Genomic DNA, 17,267 nt, shown 5'->3' with positions numbered 1-17,267 from the left:
AAAACTTTGTTAAGATGTTCAGCCTTCATATGACCTGAAGAGTAGCAGTGGAAATAGAGACTTAACCCTTTCACCTCCCTTCCTAGACAAGCTGGGACAGGGTTTGCTGCAGGAGAAGCAGCTGGCCCGGCTGCGGGCGTGCACACAGAGAAGTGGCCTTCGCTGCATGATGATGCAGAGCATGCTACAGCTCACCCCTTACCATTGCACTCGGACTGGCTATGAAACTTGTGTACGGATGTGGTGTTGTGAAATACCGTGATAAGTGTGCTTCTATTTCTTTCTTTATCTTTTTTTTTTTTTTTTTTTTTTTTTTTAGCTGAATACTGCTGGTGTTGTCCTTGAGAGCCCAGGAGTATACCATTTTTATGGCACAAAAGTTAATCTTTCAACTGGAGTGAACCAGTCCACCTATGGTGGTTTTAATTCTTTGGATGAGCTTACCTGCTTCAGAGATGGCTAGTTATGAAAAGGTAGCTTGGTTTTTGAGACTGAACCGCGGTGCGGCTCTGTTACGCTCTAAGTGAAGCCTGAGGTACACTAGCAAAAAGCATTTCCAAAGCAACTCTTTCATGAGAGCTGTTTGTTTTTTTCACTTTTAAAGACATGAAATCTGCCTTATGTGTTTAAAAAACTTACCTTATAGCACAGGAATATTTGCCTTATTGTGTTCACCCCATGTATATAACCAGAGCACTGAACAAGATGCCATTAGGGCTAGGTATAGTTATTAGAAACTTGCAGCAAGTCAGAAAATCTCACAAGAGATGAACATGAACTTGGTGTTTCTCATCAGCAATCTTCACATCTTTCCTTGTGAAACAGGAGCCCCTCATGAATGTTAAGGTGAAGTCTAAATGGATGTTTCAACAAACAGAAATTATTTTGGTAGGTTTTTGATCTTCAGTAAGCTCACACATGAAACAAGATGCCATGGCTCAATAATCTTTTTTTTTTCTGAATCCTTACAGGGTTTGTTTGGTTTGTTTTGTTTTGTTTTGAGGAAATTAAATTATGTTTGCAGTTTAAACCTGCAGTGTGTGCATGCAAGGTAGAAGGAGGTTGCTTGGAGGGAAAGGGTTATACATTCAGTAATCTTTGTATATTTATTTGTTCAACATGCTAGTTCTTGTGCTATTTGCTGGGAAGGAATGCTTGCACAAAAGCTACAAGGTGGCTCAAATAAAAAAGCTTAGAATGTTTTGAAAGCCTCCCTCTTGACTTCTGATTGAAGGGATCTGTAGAGGCTTTGGCACGTTATAAATCTGTGTTTACTGAAAAGAAAAAAACCCAACCCAACAGCCCCACTCTGATTCTGGGTTTATGTCTATGAAAGTCTATGTCAGCCCCAGTTTATAGAATGTCAAGTGCTAATAATTCATAATAGATCCAAAACAAAAGGAGACTTTAACTACATTTTGGGTCAAAACATGTACAGTATTAAAATCAAAAAATACTATGCAATTCAATCTTAAGAGAATGGAAAGATCCAAGCTTAGTCAACAGTGTTCCAACTCTTCTAGAAACTTGAATGTAAACTTTGCGTTTAAATATAAACCCACCTCTGGGGCTAGCCTATTCTCTTTATTTATTTTATTTGCCATGCTGCTGAAAAGGTCATGCTCATAAAAAGAATGCCCTTCGCCTAATCTTTTTAAGCTATTGATGGGGTAGCTCATGCAAACCACATTCATTGTGTTTCATTGTGTCTCTAGAAATGGAAAGCAAACTCTCTTTCTAATTCCTCAGTCCCCTTTTTCACACTGCTGTATTTATGTTTTTCTCTCTTACTGATTCTGGCCTTTGGTTACAGACACACAGATTCAGGATGGGGTATAGATACATTTCGCAGTTTCGAAGTAATTTGGGCACAAAACTCTTCTTCTAACAAGGTAAAATTTTTCTTTATGAAGTCCTTGCTAATACCAACAGAATAAGTGGCATTTCATCACACATTGCTTGTAATCCTTAATCCTATCTGCTTCCTGAGAACTGGGGCAGAAGCACTTTGGGAATAGAAGACTGTGTGGTTACCTAGGGTATCGCCAACCTTGTGACCTAAATTGGAGCTCTGAAGATGAAATCCAGCACTCAGGCATATGACTTGTGTCATTTTCTGCACAGTGCCTTCTCATTTTTCCTGAACTTCTGTCTTCTGAATTTTTTTGGACATTTTCACACCCTACCTTGCATATGTGTCCCTCACCAATTGCACACTGGAAGAGGTAGAGCTGTCTGCTCATAATGGCAATGTTTGGCTACACTGTGGTGAACACCTTTCTTGAGGCACTGGATGAATCAAGAAGTTCAACGCTTTGCTTTCACCCTCCACCTGCCTTTTAAAAAATCATGTTTGATCACTCAAATTAAGAGTGAAAATATAATGAACAAATGCTTTATTGTATTATATAAGCATAGGGGCTGAATAAAGCCTTCGGAGCTAGTTTCTCTCACAATCTGAGGAAGGTTTCTCTTGCAAAGGGGAAGGTTTTCCACCAAATGTTGGTATCAGAATACAGCTATTCAGATAGATTTTAGAGGCAGAAGAAGCCTCTAAGACAGATAGGTTTGTTGGCATTACAAATGAGGACAATTTCTTTCACTGACACACAGAAGCTTATAAGCACTCAGAGATAAGCAGAGGTGATACAGCACAGCAGTGTCTCAGACATCCAACCTCCCTGAGACATCTTGATGTGTTCTGCTCCCATTGATGTCTCTATGGCAATGGTTACACCAAGGTCCCAAGGACAATCTTAAAAACCTGCAAGGCTTCTATGTTTGTTGGTGGTTAGTAATTTAGCTGTGGGTCAGAACTAAAGTATCCAGTTTCTCTTTGAGAGAGATGAGTTTAGGGTATCCACTGGGGACTGGACTGCTACACTTGTGGCACCACCTGTGGCTAAAATCCCCCTTGAATGCATGGCAGTAAATGACCTTCGAGGCAGGAGAAGACAGAGTGATACTGCCACCTTATACCTCACCTTTCTTCTGCAGTTCCCAGACTAGGTAAAACCTGCTGCTTGTTTGGAACAGTGCCACATACAAAAAAAAAAATCTAAAATATTACTGAAGTGGAATTTAATGAGCCATCTGCAAAACACACCTTGCTTTTTAGCACCTGAGGAGTCCCAGGCATTTCTAGTTTTCTGTTGACCCTCAAGTTCTGCTGCCACCTGCTCAGGACAGCTGCCCGTTCATGCAGCTGAGCATCTCCACTGTTGCTTCCACCTAATGCCAACCTGAATTCACCAAGTAGATATCCCTGGTCCTCCAAGGGCTTTGTTTTCATAAGGATATGCTGAATTAAGCACACCAGTGCCACGTCAACCTACCTTGTAGATCTTCTGGTCTGTGGCAAGGAATGTGTCTAGTACAGAGGTCAGCTAACAGTGACTTCTACCAGGAATGAAAGAATGTGAAAAGTCTCCTTCATCAACATGCTCCTGTATATTAGAGCATCCCTGCCCTGCCAACACTGCATTTAAATTACAGAATCGCAGAATCATAGAATAGTTTGGGTTGGAAGAGACCATTAAAGGTCATCTAGTCCAACCCCCCTTGCAATAAGCAGGGACACCTTCCACTAGATCAGGCTGCTCAGAGTGCCGTCCAACCTGACCTTCAGAGTTTCCAGGGATGGGGCATCTACCACTTCTCTGGGCAACCCGTTCCAGTGTTTCACCACCCTTACTGTAAAAAATTTTCTCCTCTTTTAGTTTAAAACAATTACACCTTGTCCTATTGCTACAGGACCTGCTACAAAGTTTGTCCCCATCTTTCTTATAAGCCCCCTTTAAGCACTGAAAGGCTGCAATGAGGTCTCCCTGGAGCCTTCTCTTCTCCAGGCTGAACAGCCCCAACTCTCTCCAACTGTCCTCACAGGAGAGGATTCCATCCCTCTAATCATGTGCTGAGGGCTCCAGAGCTGGATGCAGCACTCCAGGTGGGGTCTCACCAGAGAGGAGTAGAGGGCCAGAACCATCTCCCTCAACCTTCTGGCCATGCTTCTTTTGATGTAACCCAGGATACAGTTAGCCTTCTGGGCTGCAAGTGCGCACTGGCAGCTCATGTCCAGCTTTTCATCCACCAGTACCTCCAAGTCCTTCTCTGCAAGACTGCACTCGATCCCTTCATTCCCCAGCCTGTATTGATACCAGGGTTGCTCCAACCCAGGTGCAGGACCCTGCACTTGGCCTTGTTGAAGCTCATGAGGTTCACATGGGCCCACTTCTCGAGCTTGTCCAGATCCCTCTGGATGGCATCCTGTCCATCTCTCGGGTGGGTCAACCGCACCACTCAGCTTGGTGTTGTCTCACTGAGGGTGCACTCGATGTCACTGATGACAGTACTGGTCCCAGTATGGACACATGAGGTATCACTTGTCACTGATCTCCCTCCTTTGGACTCTCATCCCCTGTTCTAATGTGACCAGACAACTGGGAAAAGAAGGTGACCATAAAGCCTGTAGTATCTCAGAGAATGTAGGGAAGGGAATGGCCAGTTGTCTTCCCAGATCACTATGGAGAGGGAACAATTACTGCCAGTGACCACCTTCTAGAAAGGTGAATGGAGCTCTATCTCTCTTCATTTCTCTTTAGATACAATTTGTTTTGGAGTAGATCAAGCTATTTACAGGTGGTAAACTGAGCTGTGTTGTATGTTGTGAGGAAACATCCAGAAAGCTGTTTCTGCATATAGCAGCAGGAACAGGGCATGCATTAAGGGGGGAATTAGAGGTTGGAGACCTGTAAATAAACATAAAGGTAGTTACAAAAGTTGCCAGATTTAGAAGTTTGGAAGCCTTACTGATAACCAGAGCTTTACCAAGTTGCTTAAACAGTAACCCTATGAACTGCTTTATTCAGCTCTAGTGGAATACAGAGGCTTATTTTGTACTTTCTGGCCATTTTATATTTATATTGTGTGGATAAGGCAAAGAAGCTCAAATGAAGAGCAGAATTGAATCTTTAAAGCATGCTTTAAAACATAAACAATGTTTTGTTTATTCCTGCACTTTATCACTGCAAACTCGATCATCTTTGCTGGCATTTTAGACACTCCACAGTTGCTCGACTCAGCACTGCCTGATAACAGGACACTTGTGAAAATGTCTCTGTGCAAAAGAGAAGGGGGTAGACAGAAATAAAACTCAGAATTATATTAGTGGTACATTTAGAGAGAAATAGCTCTTTAAAAGCTCCTGCTGCCTTTGGAACAAATTGGGAGGGGGAGGAAACAGTATTCATTTACGTTGTAAATTGTTCATTTTTAGAAAGAAGGAAAGAAAAGAAATAAAAGAAAGAAGGAAAGAAAAGAAAGAAAGAAAGAAAGAAAGAAAGAAAGAAAGAAAGAAAGAAAGAAAGAAAGAAAGAGAATATTTACAGTGGGGGAGAATCATGTGGTTTTCATGGCAACACTTCACTTTCTACCAGTAGTTCTAGAGTTTCCATTAGACAGAAAAACAAATAACAAGGCTGCCAACCACAGAGATGAAAGAAACAGCCAACAGAGAGAAACAGATTTTTACAAATAGTACAGCGATGACAAAATACCAAGGCTCATTGACAGCATTGTCAAAGCTCAAAATTATAGTTAATGATACAGTAGTGGCTCTCTGACATTTTAAAACACCACCACACATGGATTTCTCACTGTATTTGCGGTTTCCTTCTTCTCTAGAGAGCAACAGACTTAAACTGATCCTGCTGCTAGGTGATAACAGTCAGTGTAAAACAACTACCGTCTCAGGCTATAGCATAAATTGGATCAGGCACTCCTTCATATACTTTGTTCTCAGGCTGCTGGGAGCAAATATAGCACTGTAGTATCAAGAGTCATTAGTTCAAGTCAGGACTTGGGTGACTGAGCAGGTGGAAGTTTTACATGTCAGATGGAGGAAGCTTAATGCAATATTGAGTAGCAGTTACATAAACTCTGCTAGGGTGTTACTGCTCCTTTACAGACAGGCAAGCTGCAGAGGTTAGGGAGTTTGAAGTGTTTAGAAAAGTCAGGTAGTCCACAGCCATAAAGCCTCTCTATTTTCTGTTGGACTCAGGTTTTATCAGCAAATTGTTGATAAAGAAGTAACTTTGTAAGCACCAAAGTGCCTTCATTCGGTTTAAAGTGCAATTTAGGTGTCTAACTGTAGCCATGCAACCTGCAAAACACCCAACCTGCTTCCTTACCGGCCTCTCCATCTAATACTAATACTAATTCACAGAAGTGGGTTTCTCTCCTCCACACCATCAGTAGGCACTGAAATGTGAATGAGATGCAGGAGTTCCCCTTCACTCAGGGTGATTTTGTTGTGGATCTTATCTTGGAGCACTCACCGCTCTGCATCTGATCCACGGAGAGCTGGTATGGACAGCCAGTGCTGTGCAGTACACCACCTCTGAGTGAAATGCACTAACAGCCTGGGGACTACACCTCAGGACTCACCTCTGCTCAAAACCCTGACACTGGGCTGTAGACGTAAACACTTTCTTCCTCCTTCCACTTTTGACCCCAAGAAATGAGTTTCTTAATTTGAACTATGTAGTAACTCAGGTTAACAGATGGGATCCAGGAGGTCCTACATAAGAATTGCCTGTAGTGGGGTGGGTGATCAGAACATGCATGTAGGAATGACTTGGACCCTCTCTGGTCGAGGCGGACTCCACATCCTAGTTGCCTCCTTTCTGATGAGTGCTTTAGGCCACCATGTAAAATGCAGCTAGTCAGAATATTGACTGGTGTCCTCTGGTTTAAATAAGTGCCAGTAACCGACCATTTGAGGAAAGATAGAGCAAGGAAACAAGTAAAGTGAGAGAAACTATAGGTAAAAAATGGTATTGCCTCTAAGTTACTGAGTAATACACAGTTTCAGAAGAAGGGTGTTTAACACCGAGAAACAGAAATGAGCACCCCTGAGATGGCAGCAAAGTTGAAAGACCTGAATGCATTCATTTGAAGGGTGGGACAGAGATAATACATTAAAATAACCAGTATATTGGAAGAACTAGCATGTGAAATGGAATCCAGAGGTAAAGATTTTTAATAGATATCTGAGACTTGGTCAGATATTGAGGAAAGGACATAAATAGCAAATACTGTGCCTATGACTAGGATGAAGCAAGACAACAATATAAGCAGTTGGATCCATTGATCGTATCTCAACCCTATGCAAGGCTTGTAAATATTGAAGGAAATATAACTGAGGATATTGAGAAAAATTAAAAATAAGATAAATTACAACATATACTTTAGGAGTAGATTATGCCATACTGATGAGGTACACCAACTGATCTTCTTGCTGAAAAGGAAAACATTGAATCCAATCCATCTGGATGTCAAAGAAAGACATCAAAGAAAACAAGAGTTAATGGAGCAAAGATGAAAATTAGTAGGTAAAAATCAAAGCTGGCTAAGGGAGCAGCTAAAGAAGAGAAAAAAAAAATAATCTAAAAGACAAGAGAGGATAGAATTTCTGTCACTGGGGGACAGAAAGGAGATATTTAAGGTAAAAATCAGTCCTGGCAGAATAGTGAAGTACTATAAACTGTCCTAACTATTTACATTGAAAACTTAAGTTCTGAAACATCAGAGGGGAGAGGTCTGGAACAGCTGCCCAGTCAGTATAATAGAAGTGACATTTTAACATAGAACTTTGTAAACAAATTTAAGCTTGATAGATTAGAGACTTCAGGGATGACTCTGATAACAGGGACCTGGGCTTGATGACCCAGGAGATCCTTTACAATCCTTTGTTTATAAATTGGAACACAAGAGCTGGAACATTCATGGACAGTCTTCGTAGTGATAATGCATGAGATGATAATTTCTCATACCAGACAGCATTAAAGAATAGTGACTAGTTCCTTTGTCACCTGTTAGTGTGATGGAAGAGATAAAGACGAGAAGTATAGCATTTTGTGAATGGTAGACATTGTAAAAATGAAGATATTTTTTCTGTTTACATTGAACAACATTTTTTGTCATGTCTCACATGGTAGTGTTTTACATTGATACAGGAGTTGATCACAACAGTAAAAACTGTGATAAACTAAAAAAAAAAAAGTTTGTATCTTAATTCAGATTTTTATTGTATAGCCAGAATTGTGTATAATAGAAATGGGCCTGGGGAGGGACTTAAAAAAGCAATTTAATACATCCCCTGTGGGATGAACTATACCCTACAGCATTCCCGACAAATGTTTATACATTAACCTGTTTGTAGAAATCTCCAAAGATGGAACTGTGTGAACTCCCCTAGCTATTGTAATGCTTTTGTTGCACTCACTGTTTAGAAAGGTTCACTTAAGGGCTAGCCACAAACCTTGCAGCAATTGAAAACTTCTTTTTTTAAAGCAGCTGTTCCATATCTGAAAACTGTTATTTTATCTGCCTTCAGCATTTTCTTCTCTTGATCAAACAGCACCAGTTCTTTCAATCTTTTCCTCATAGGTTGCATTTTTCTGACTTCTTGTTGCTCTTCTCTGGTTTCAATAAAACTGATCTAAAGCCATACTGAACTCCAAAAGTCAGTGCTGAGTAGGACAAGATTACTTTCTGTATCTTGCTGACTTTATTCTTGTTTACAAAGCCTAATATGACATTGTTTACTCAGAAGTTCTTCCTGTTTTAAAAAAGGATCATTTCATGAAGGTGAGAACACATGTCAGCCAGCCACTTTCAAAAAAAAGAACTGAAACAAACTAATGTGAACTATGACCAAGAACTGACTCTAGTAAAAATGTTTTTAATAAGCTGTGAATAAGAAAAACCCCTACACAATTAAAAGGCCTAAGTTTTGAGTTTTAAAAGGAAACACAGAAGCACAAATAACAAGAAGAGCTGCTTGTTCATAAGTTTAAATCTAAGAATTGTAAAACTTTGCTAAGGGAGAGTATGCTGGCAGACATGAACCAGTAAACATCAATAGAAATTTTGATTTCTTTTGTTTTAAGCATGTTGGAAACTAAAGGAATTCTAATAATAGAATTTTATCTAATACAAGGCAGAAATGTTATGTTGAGAGTATCATGGAAGAGAAAAAATGTTCATATAATGGAACTGTTCTGTATTTTGAAATACTTCAGTCATGCATTTGACCTATTTCTCAGCTGTTGTCAGGGTGAAGGGGTTCTGTGTTTTCATGTTGTTCTGTGTTGTATGCAAACCAGATGACAATGGCTCCATGCTCCCAGTGTGCCTCCATTCAGCCTGAGCTTCCTTCACGTGTGCCAAGGAACCTGTTCTGCACTAGGGGGAAGGACCTATCCTTTGCTCAGGTAATTCTGCTGCTCTCTGTGTTTTGCGAGAGTTTTTCCTACATGTAGATTTGTTTGTTACAAATCTGTTACAGTGCTGTCCTACATGCTCGCCTTTTAATTAAGACACTTGTCATGTCTCCAGTGTTAAGTGGATGGAACTTTTTTTTTTCCCTGACCACAAAAGGAAATAAATATTTTACAGGTGAGCAACTTCCTACAGAATTAAAATGTTAGGAATTACAGCGCTCAACAAATGTCTTTATTAACAGTGTTTCAGTCATTACTTCTGCCAGGAACCTCTTGCTCACTTCTCATTCTCTGTTTTTCCCACAAAAATAAGACAGAATTATCTCTCCCCATGCCCCCAGCCCTTTACTTTGCCAGGATAGCAATATAAACAGTAGTTCCTTTAGAGCACATGCAAACAACTGCTCTGCCTTATATGTGATTGAAAGACACATTGTACTGCTTTCAGTATCTGCTGATTACACACTCCTAAGCAGGGTGTCTTTACGGCACGTATTGCCATCACGGTCCAGGTACTGTGTGTTGAGTACTAACATGAAAGAACTCTCATACAATTATCTCGATTAATAAGGGATCTATTTCAAGCTGGGCTGCAGAGTCACCTGGGGCTGTAGCTGTGCTCCACAAGCTGCTGTCTGGTATTTCCTTGTGTCCCTCTCTCTACTTCTGCATAGGTTGTTATAAGCCAGATGGGAGATCTTCTGATTGCACAGATTGATTTGACATAGCATTGCATTGCTGCTGGTATGATGCTCCAAACAATTTTGCCTAATTTTGCCTGGAGTTATGTCATGAACACAGGATGTCACTACAATCTAGACTAGTCAGCTCCACAAGGTCAATGACCAAAAGCCTTCAGATTTACATTTGAAATGCTCTCCTAGCTAGTACTAAACTAAAAATTAATGGTGACGGCACCATAGACCTTGTGGCATTTAAAATGTTTGTACCAAAAACACAGTAATGAGGCCTCTTAAAATACAAAACTTATCTGTTAAACAAGTTCTTATTAACCGCTGATCTTTTCCTAAAGTACAAAGATTAAAAGCTATATTAACTTAATGCTTCGCCAGGTAACCAGAGCAGAAAGTATCTCTGCTAGCTGCATTACGAGGACCCTGGAACTGTGCTCAGAAAAACATTTTAAGTGTGCATTTGAACACTCTGATTATCCAATCTGTAGATTTAAAGCAGGGCACTGGATTATCTCAAGAAGATGTAAACTGATACAGATACTGCAACTCTCCTATATTTCAATAGCTATTTTCAGCCTAATTTCAGTGCCTAGAAGTGATACCACCACAATACTGCTAAAAGTACTTCCCAAAGTAATACATACATTTTTTTTCTTAAAAGTTTTATCAAATTATTGCTGTTTCAAAATTATCCACTTTTTATTGTTTCTCTATCATAAAATGGTTAGAGCAATTTCTAGGAATTATTACCAATCGATATGAATAAAAGGCAATGTTTGCCCTAAAATGTCCATGAAAGAGTTCTTCATTTTAGTGAGACAGCTGGAATATGAAACATCTTACAGGAAATGTAGGTGTACTATCTGCAAGCCAACTCCTTTATTGCAATGTATTATGTTTTAATGTTGTACACTATTATTTTATTGCATCATCTATGACAGGATGTCCTTTCATTTCAGCAGAAAATTACATACTGTACTGCAACCTTTTCTCCCTCCCTTTTACAACATTTCTGTTTGATTCATTCTGAAATAATACCAGGTACAGTTTTTTCATCACTATGTTGCTTCAGGGCGACTACATACATATAATTTTCCTGTACAACTCATCATATCTCTAAAAGAAACAGAACGTGCTTGTAGTTGTATTGCCCAGTTACATGGCCATGGGGTCTAAGTCTTTCCTTTTTTGAAGCTGCATTATCTAAGCTTCAAACTACAAATTTGTGTGTGCTACAGGTATGAGAAATAAAGTCTGTAGATTAAAGTAGATGGAATCATGAATCAAAATGAATGGCATTCTTAAGCTAAAAATCGGATACATTGAATGAATGACTTATCACAGATGAACAATCAAAAGGAAACCTGTTATTTAGGGCATCTTGACCTAGACACTTTAAAAATCATCTCTAGCCTCCTCTTGTACAGCATGCTGTTACTTTTTTTTTTTATACAGGTACTTTATGAGTCTCAGCTGCAGCAGCTTAACACTGTCTTAATTGTTTTCCACATCTGTTTTTCCTTCAGTGAGATCTTCCTTTGTTTTCTTTCAGGGTTAGAATAACCATAATCGAAACCTAACTTTCTTTTCTGGGCTCTTTATTGCATGTTGTTTTGGGGAGAGGTTCTCTCCTATATAAGCTGATGGGTAGAAGCTAGTTTAGATTTTAAAATATAGATTTGTAACCCCAAAGTTCTTAAGAGCACTAATCATACTTGAAACACACTTACTACTTGAATATTTATTGCCTTGGGAATGCACAGGTGCTTTTGTAACTTATTGCATTGCCTTTTTAGACCTTCATTATTTGAAACAGAAATCTGTGCATAGTACTGTAGCAAGATTTCTGGGCAGAAATATTACTCCTAAAAACAAAACTGAAACTCTAAATGAAAAACAAAACCTGTTTATGCTGTTGGACCTCAGGTATTTACAAGCAAGCCAACAAGTGACTTACTATAAAAAACCAGTTACTAACATTGGTTTAATCTTCTGTTTTTCTAAGGGTGATGGTCTCACTAAAATAAATGCTCAGTGACAATTATTTTAATCAATAACAGTTCAATGCATGTACAAATTTCAGATGACTACCAGGTATTGGATTTTGGTAGCTAGGAATTTGAACTGTATGAGACCTCTATGGTTCATTGAACATAGTTCTATGAAGCTGCAATAATATGTTTTTATCACATTTTGAAACTAGTTTTCACTCCCCGGTACTGTTGGAAGACTATTTCAGAGCTTCATTTCTGCAATTAGAAACTTGGTTTTAAGTTTTACTTCAACTGCAGCCTGTTACCCAGCACCAGGACTGATTCTGACAAAGATTAACTGAAACGGGTAGGAGTTATGCTTGGAGAAGGGCTGATGATTAAGCTTTAAAATATGTAGTGCATTAGGAAAAGGCTCCCAGACTGGAGACCTCAACCTGGTGGGAGTTTTTATGGTTGTATTACTACAGCTATTTAAAAACACAGCACTGTGTTAACTGTTGGTGAATCTGAACTGTCATTCTGGCCAACTCATATCCTAGCTTGGTATATGGGGCTGGTTTCTACATACAGGTTAGCACATCTTGGCTTAGCTGGCCAGCTTGACTTACCTGACAACAATCTTGCTGCTGTTGCCAATAAACCAAACTCTCCTTTCTCCCACACTTCTGGTCAATACGCAGGTGAGTGCCAAGGCTTCTTTGCAGCACCATCTTGACACAAAATCTGCCCATATGCAGCACGACACAAGTTCAATTAGTACTCAGGTCTCCTGCCTGTTAGTAGAAGATGACAGGCGTACAATGAAAGTGAGGTATGACTGGTATGTACTATGCGTTCCACAGTGCTGATTTCCAGCTGAACAGGTAGCACAGTGGTTTACTAGAAGTGTGCAATTTTAAAAACAATAAAAAACTTTAACCTGATTAATGGTATCCGACTGCATTCACTGCAGAAATCAAAACGGGACTTAAGTGTTGGTGAAAGTGTGAATTTTGAAGAAAAAGCAACCTCTGACATAAGAGGTAGGAAGAATGGGGGTTTTTTGACAACCGCTGCTATTTAGAGTCCCACAACTGTCCACAGGGATTACTGGAGAAAATATTTTCTTGGAGTCATTTTAATTCCCATCTGTGATCTCATAAATTTTATGCAGTCAATAAAATTACTGTTTAGTGCCTGTTTGTACTGTAGGGCATTGGGATGTTGACCAGGTCTTGACCAAGCAGTGGACTGTACAAATAATATATGAAAAGAGGATGAGCTTTGAATCCCAGTGAAATCAGGAATTTGGTGACAGTGGTGTGATGAAATATTTTTTCTGTGTCTCAAGGCTGTTTTCCAGTGGATTCTCTCATGTGTCATAAGAGTGAGGGAAGACCCACCTTTATTCTTTCCTTTGGGAGGGACACTACCGTTTCTCTTTGCACCCCAGACACTTGTTTTCTGAAAAACCTGAGAATTACAAATGTGTCTGCCTGGAACTGTCCAATGGGCTCAGAGGCTGTGGCCAAGAATGAGAATGAGCACAAGCACCTGCAGGCTGTGTACTCAGCATCCTTTGAAAAATTGGCTATAAGGAAGGGGCTACTGAAAATGGTAGAAAAAGCTAACTTGAAAACAAATTATTATGTCTTGTCTTTTGAATTAAGAATTTTCCTTTAGAAAATGTAATAAATGCAATTAATGCACATGCATTGCCTGGTGCTGGTCATCTTCAGGTGTGAAGTAATGTGAAAGGAATAATTGATGATGTTATTCTGAAAGAGTTTAACACATTTTCTGTGTAAGGACATTAGTGAGAGGATTTCCCATTGGTACAGCTCCACCGCTACTGGGAAGAGCCAAAGCTCTAGTGCAGAGGAAGCTGCTGTGACCACTGGCATCTCGATAGACACAACAGAACTGTTCTGAACAGGTCCAGGTATCACTGCACTTAAAATGCCAAAGGAGCTGTATCTACTCTAGAATTCATACTTTGCTGCACTGTTGTTAGCTACAGAATGTTTCTGCTGGAAAAAGAAAATTAACATAGGCAGAGTCTAATAGAATTGTATCCATTCTGGTTTTGCAAATGATGTAAGTTCTCTTTAAAGGCTAGACATACAATACCAAATATTTAGAGAAGTTCTCAGCATTAAAAATTAATGTGTATCAGTGCACAATGCATACAAGAGAATTAGTTAGCTGACATTTATTGTATATATACCATTATATACAATTACATACACTCAAATGAGCAAATTCAGGTGCATGTGTGTAGTGAAACTCAGTGTTTAAAAGGCATGGCATCCTGTCTGTCCTCTTCTCTAGGGAATGTGATGGTATCTCTGGAACAGCCAGGCTGTTACTAAACAGTGAGAAAATTGCTTTTTAAGTTTGTGCTTGCAAAACGTTTTTTTTTCCTTGATGTGTAGATTAATTTGCTTTTGGGGATGCAAGGATACAAAAAAAGTTTTTCATCAAATTAAGAAAAATGAGGGTGCTTCTGTAGCAGACTAATTAGATAGCTATCTAAAATAAATGTTTTGTTTAACGCCTGATTTCTTCTTTAAATATATAAATACCAGCTAGTGTTTTAAAGCTTCTGTAGCTGTGAATGGCTCTGCTGTCCCTCACTGCAAGCTGCATTTTTATTACTTCTTACCAAGAAATTTATTTTGCTGACATGGGCCCTAATCCAGTAAAGTGTTAAAACATATGCTTAATTTTAAGCGTGTGAGCAAAGACAACAGAACTTTCCTATGCCTAAATTGAAGCACAAATTTGCATTTGGCTTAGCTGGGGTTATAGTCATTGAGGATTGTGTGTATTTCACAGAATGGATGCCCTCCTGATCAAAGAACAGACTTCCATGGTTTTTTGAAGGTATTTTGTTATTTATCAGAAGATCTTGAAAAGAGAAAAGTACCAACAAGTAAACAGTAAAAGTTTTGGACATTAATGCATTCCTTTAAATATGCATGTTATCCAACTCCTAAGAAATGTCCTACAATTTCCTCTTCTACCTCTACATGATATTGTAGTAGCTGAAAACAGCCGAGATACTAGCTAATTGTTTTCATGAATGACCACCTGATTTTCTCTATTGGTTTTCCTAGTGGTATTGAGCATTTTAGCTTAGAGATGAGATGACCTTTCTTAATGCTAGTGAGCTGAGGAGTTAAAAGTTCAGTATTTCTTAATATTTTCCTTGTGATACTGAAACATTTTTAACTGTGGGTACATACAAGTGATCTTTCCCACAGAAAAGGTAAACCCTTGAGAGGAGATGACTGAAACACAGGTCAACTTGGAACTTGAAAGTCACACAGGTAGAAAAGGAGCTCGGTGATTTTGACACAGCTAGTAGATAGCTGGTTACATAGTCAAATGTATTCCTTCAATTTTCTCTCCTGTGGGCAATCTCAGACAGACCTAGGACAGAGTGGACCTGGAATCTGAGCTGCCTTCTCCTTACAAGGGCTTGCATGAGATCCAGGAGGAAACAAACTGGTACAGTGCATATATAAACTTATATGACTGATTGTTTTGTTACACCACTGAGTTTTCTACAGAAATGGAGAATCCAGTAATGCTCTTCATGAAAATTTACTGTTTGTAATACATGTCAGCATTAGAAAGCTCTGAGTTACCTTTTTTTCAATATGGGATGGCTTAAAGGCTTTGTGTGTTTCATTTGTACCATGCAAGCTGTCAAGCACCACAGCTGAAGAAAGAATGCAAAGAATCTGTACTAAGCTTTAATTTTACTTAATAACAGGCACAGGATTTGTTCAGAGAGTTTTATTATTGGGTGAGGAGTTAAGGTAATTACTGCAGTGGGGCAGAAGGCCAGAAGATGATGGAGAAATCTAATACCATGAACCATTTATGGTTAGAAGTACCATTTAGGTACTTCAGATTATTTTTTAAAATATACTAGCCACCTCCCGATAACCTCCTCCACATTTGGGGGAATTTAAACACAATATAGTTATTGCACCTTGTGTGTTAACATATATAATAAGATTAAGTGTATTGCGGTTTGCACTCTCATTCTCACAGTTACAAAGTGCATAAAGGAAAGGGATTTGGCTGAAGTCAATGAGACAGCAGAGGTTAAAATCAGTAACTGGAAAATGAAAGAGCTGTAGGACATTCTGCAAGGGTTTTTACTATGAAAACATTCATGCATGCCTGATTTGAATCTGGAACAGGAAAGTCATTTGTTTGGGCTTCAAGGTAGGTTTCCTGTCTCAGATCAGCAAGTTATACCTGTCCAGAAAAACACTTAAGCCCATTCTTTGCCTCAGGCTTCAAAACAGCGTAAAGTTTAAGCAAGTGGTTGAAAAGTAAGTACCTGAATAAAGATGGGCTTTAGCAAGAGACTAGGTGTTTTGCTGAATCAAGACCCTAAAGACATTCAGTGACTATATACTGGTATTATATAAATCTTAATAAAAGTAGAAATTAATTTGTATCGTTACTTTCTATTGCATTTCTCACAAAGCACAGGGAACAGTGGATTTGGGAAGAAACACAATCAGTATTTCTTCTGAAGTATCTTGGATCCTCAAATGGTCTTGGCTTTCTATGTTTTATGTCACTAAGTTATCAAACAATAGTTTCATAAAAGAGGTATATAGTAGTATTAAATAATAATTTGTCTCCATAGTAGGTATTGACTCAACTGTATGTCATGTAAACATATATGAGCTTTTATTCATACGGTTTTAATTCTCTTATTCAGAACACTGAAAGATCTGTAAATTACTGATGCTGTCAACGATGTACTTTTTCTGACTTAGTCAAAAGATCGATTTAATTTGGCGGTCCTTCCCAGTTTTAAAACAATTATTTTTAAAAACTTCAGAATTGCTTTGGCTAGGCTAAGATACTTTCCTTCAAGTATAAACATTCTTCTAAGACACTCATGATCAATATAAATGAGTGGGGTTTTTAAGATACTGGGGAAAAAAAAAAAAAGTTTTACCAAGTCCCCAAAAACATATTATTTCAGTTGTCAGATTAATCCATAGCCTACAGTAACTCTCCACTGTAACACAGCTCACTATGCTTTTAAAGTTGAAATGCCGGGTAGACTGTTTCTCAATGGATTTCCCTTATGGAAAGGCCTTATCCAAATCTTGCAAGGCTGTTAGAACTCGTGAACTACTAAGGCACCTCTTAATCATATCCTTATCTCAAATGTCATGTTTGCTCTCTACTCCTAAATAGATGAGCTGTTAGGAAGTAAAAAAGCTGGTGCTATCTTGAAGAAAGGAAGGGAGCAACCTGGAAAACCAGTGAAGTCT

General features: G+C 38.9%; 1 protein-coding gene across 1 annotated transcript in view; it reads left to right on the top strand.

Moving 5' to 3' along the window:
* The first annotated feature begins 9,172 nt into the window (after positions 1–9,172).
* Positions 9,173–17,267, top strand: part of TAB2 (TGF-beta activated kinase 1 (MAP3K7) binding protein 2) — an 82,520-nt gene continuing 74,425 nt past the window's right edge. The window contains exon 1 of the mRNA XM_074896583.1: positions 9,173–9,275. The gene's annotated coding sequence lies outside the window, so the exon portion shown is untranslated. The remainder of the gene's footprint in view (positions 9,276–17,267) is intronic.

Source organism: Athene noctua, chromosome 1 (assembly GCF_965140245.1).
Source record: "Athene noctua chromosome 1, bAthNoc1.hap1.1, whole genome shotgun sequence".
NCBI classification, from domain to species: Eukaryota; Metazoa; Chordata; class Aves; order Strigiformes; family Strigidae; genus Athene; species Athene noctua.
This window is presented reverse-complemented; position numbering and strand designations above follow the sequence as displayed.